This window comes from Euleptes europaea, chromosome 14, assembly GCF_029931775.1.
Source record: "Euleptes europaea isolate rEulEur1 chromosome 14, rEulEur1.hap1, whole genome shotgun sequence".
Classification (NCBI taxonomy): Eukaryota; Metazoa; Chordata; class Lepidosauria; order Squamata; family Sphaerodactylidae; genus Euleptes; species Euleptes europaea.
Genome location: NC_079325.1, coordinates 29,711,493 through 29,715,593, shown reverse-complemented (window position 1 = coordinate 29,715,593; position 4,101 = coordinate 29,711,493).

Genomic DNA, 4,101 nt, shown 5'->3' with positions numbered 1-4,101 from the left:
TAGGGTGACCTGGAGCTATCTTCCCAGTGCCCACCAGGACCATGGCAGGCCCCGAACTGTGTATTCAGTGGTACTTACTTCCAGATTAAGTGTGGACTGTGTTGGCCACATGGCTATAGAGAGGAACATTGAGGGGCACAGCCAACTGGTTTAGACAGCTTGAAAGGAGGATCAGACAAATTCACAGAAGTGAGAGAGCTCCACTAGTGGCTATTACTTATGATGGCTAAGTAGAACCTCCATGTTCAGAGGCAGTATACCTCTGAATACCAGTTGCTGGGAGCAACTATGTAGAGAAACTGCTGCCTTGCTCCCCTGCTGGTGGGCTTCCACAAACCATAATGCTGGCCACTGTGAGAAATAGCATGTTGGACTAGACATACCTTTTGTTTGCTCCAGCAGGGCTTTTTTTTTTCATTCTTATGAAAGGTTCAGGCCTAGCCTCGATTTTATAGACAGTTTTAAGGATATAATTCAGTGATCCCACTGCCTTTCCTGGATCTTTTAAGTATGCTTCTGAATTATTAAATATGACAAGAGAAAGGATGCAGTTATTCAAAGCTGCAGGAAAAGCACTCTGTGCATTCTCAGAGGTCTCTTCCATGACTCTGCCTTAGTGCTGTAAGCTAATGGGGGAGGGTGCTAAGCATTGTGAAATCTTGGCACAGATAAAATAATTAATTCCAGATACTAATTCCAGAAGGGTAACCATGTTGTATGCAAGCAGACCCCTTTTGGGGATATAAATATTAGTCCTTTGGCCATTCATGGTGTGTGTTCTGGATCCATGCATGCACCCCCACTTGCATGTGGGCCCTTTCCTTTGCTCCTGGAAACACTGGTTGTTTTCCTCTTCCGTGCCATTGTCTCTGGACGACCCTTCAAGTCTGTTAACTATCACCCATCCCTGAAACCCTATCCAACTTACTCCCTTTTCTTAGGCAGCTCTTGTATGCTTTTGTGTGTATATGTTCACTACTTAAAATATGTTTTAATTATTTTATTCTTTAATAAAACCAATTTTAATTATACAACTGCCTCTCATTTGAGAGTTTTCACCTAGGACCATCCTGGTATACACAGGTTATCAACCCCAGTTAGCCCCTCTTGCTCTCTGTCTCCAGCTAATTCCCCCCAACCGATGTGGAGACTGCCTACTTAGGGTACCAATGTTGAGTAACAAAAAAAAAAAAAAAAACAGCCTTATAACACTTTAAATATTTATTTAAATATTTAACAGATTTATTGTAGTTTAAGCATCATTGGTTAAACTGTATTTCATCAGATGCATGAAGTGACTTCTCAGCAGATATAGCTATACACATGGAAAACTATTGTGACATTGATGTTAAAACAAAATGCAAGCAGTACAATTTGTGACATTTCTAGGCAAAAGCAAAAGTACAACATAAGCACAGAGATGATTTACAACAGCCATAATTGTTTTAATCCTGTTTAATATAATTAAAGATATTTTTAAATCCTAATAAACAATTATTTATTCAGCAATTATCTATGCTACAGTAAATAGGTCAGTTTTTGTGGTGCCACAAAAGTGTTGGCAGAGTTCAAGAAATAATCCAATCCCATGCTTTGAGGTTTGCACTGGATTTAGTCCTGAGGTCTCATCAAAATACACTGTACCACTTATTGCAACCTTGTCTGTCGTTGATTATAAGTTCTGTACCCTTTACAGCAATCACTGTATCCCACTAGTATTCCTTCTGTGGCTCTTTAAGAATCCATACCCAATTTGTTCTGTTGTGATTCTTTTTCCATTTGCAAGGAGGATCTTCTCCTTTGTGCTGAGATAAAACTGTGTGAAAAATTCCTGATTGTGCCGCCTTAATCAATGTAATATCCATTTGAAGTGCCTGGCTGGACAATGTGCCTTGGTGTGGCTTTTAGACATCCAGCCCATTCTCCATCTACAGATTGACTTGTAGCTACCTTAGCCTTTTCTTTGGGTGACTCTGTGACTAGTTTTGTCTGTTTGGTTCTCCAGACTGACCAATTCTTTTTCAGAAGTCCAGACTTTTTTGCAGCAGTAACACACACACACTGGTTTCTTTCATGTGCTTAACCATCTTATTTGCCTTGAGAGCTGTCTCTGGTTTTTCAGTGGCTTCACTAGCTTGTAGTTCCTTTCTGCAGTTATACTCATCCATTAATTTGCCCTTAACATATTCTAGTGTTAGATCTGCTCTTGTCTAGTCTCAAGGGCACTGATGAGTCGACCATAGGACTCTGGAAGACTGCACAGTAATAGTGCCACTATGTGATTGTCTTTCATTTCTTCTCCAAGTTTACACAAGCCCACAATTTCTAGCATGCCATTTACATGTTCTTGCATATCCTGCTCTCTGCCAAATCTCATTTTATACGGCTTATGCAGCAGGTATAGCTTGCTGCTTAGGTTTGAATGCTCATGCACTTTCTGGAGTGCATCCATATACCTTTAGCTGTATCTTCTTTTCTTATGTGGATCTGCTGATCATCTTCCACCAAGAGGCTTATAGTTGCCACTGCTTGCCTGTTCTTCTCGTTCCATTCTGCAGGATCATTTGCTGGCCTGACAGTGCTTAAAAACATCCCGGAGGTCATCTTTGCACAACAGCATTTCCAGTTTGAACTTCCACAATTGATAATGGCTGTTATTCAATTTAGCTACTGCAAACTGAATATCTGCACTGCTTGTCATCTTCCTCTGGATTTGGGTATGCCCCTCCTTTCTCTTACTGACTCACAGTTGTGCCTTTCTTGCAATTTATCCTGGGGTCTGGGCTCATAACCTGTTGGCGGAGTTCGAGAAATAATCCAACCCCACACTTTGGGGTTTGCTTTCAATAACTTTTTCTGCAACAGGATTTGCAAAAGGCAATAACTGGCTGCAGGCCACTGATAAGTACAGAGGCCTTCAGAGTACAAGCACTAGCACACACTAACACACAACACACAGAGAGAAACAGAAGGCAGGCTGAGCTGCAAGAGAAAACATTCAATAAATGTTAAACAGTAGAGAATGCACTACAGTTTCCCCTATGGTACAAGTGGACTAAAGAACTCCTTCAGCTGTATTTAGCTAGACTTTTAGAAGTTGAGTCTCCAACAAAAAATTCTTTATCTGTAGGGAAGGAGTACAGTTGCAGCAGCCAATAAAATGCAGTCTGCCATGAAGTTTCAATTCCTTGTAATGAATTCCTCAGTTGTATATATTATTTTTTTTAAGCACAGATGCAAGAGAAACAGAAGACCTGATTAAAATCAGACACAGTATCAGACAGTGTGCCATTTGAACTGCTAGGCTCAACCTTTCAACCTGATCAGGAGCACCCAAGGCCAGTCTGGTTCTTTCCAGGGCTGTTTTAACTTCTGCTTCTGCTGGACACCAAAGCATTAGTTCATCGCCCCAACTATCCTACTGTTGCATACAGTTGCTGGTTTCACCCAGGAGGGCAGCAGTCTGCTCTTGGAAACTCAGAGGTCACACAGCTTGTGATTTCTCCATCATTTTCCAGAAGGAAGGCTGTGTCAGAGGAGGAGATTGGTAGGATCTTAATAATCTGTCAGAGTTAGCCTGCATTGGGATATCCAACAATGTGGGGTGAAGGACAGCAGAGTACATGTGCCATGACATGCTAAATAAACAACGGAAGACACAACTGTACAAATGAAATTTATTCGGAAGACTATGTCTCTACAAGGTTGGGATACAAGAAGGTGGGCAAGACAGAGACAGCAAAACAAATGTGAATGTCAGCTCAAACAGGCAGGGGGAGGAACAGTTTAGGAGACAGAAGGAATGGAATGCAATGGGCGAATGCCACCTTGGCAGACACGTGGGAGGGACAACAAACACCTAAAACGGGCATGGGATGGGGAGACAGCCCACGTCACTTGTAGCAAGCACCCCTAGTAAGAGATGTGCAGGGCTTTCCCACCACTGCTCAGTGTCACATAGGACCTGGTCACATGAACACATGAAGCTGCCTTATACCGAATCAGACCTTTGGTCCATCAAAGTCAGTATTGTCTACTCAGACTGGTAGCAGCTCTCCAGGGTCTCAGGCAGCGGTCTTTCCCATCACCTACTTGCCTAGT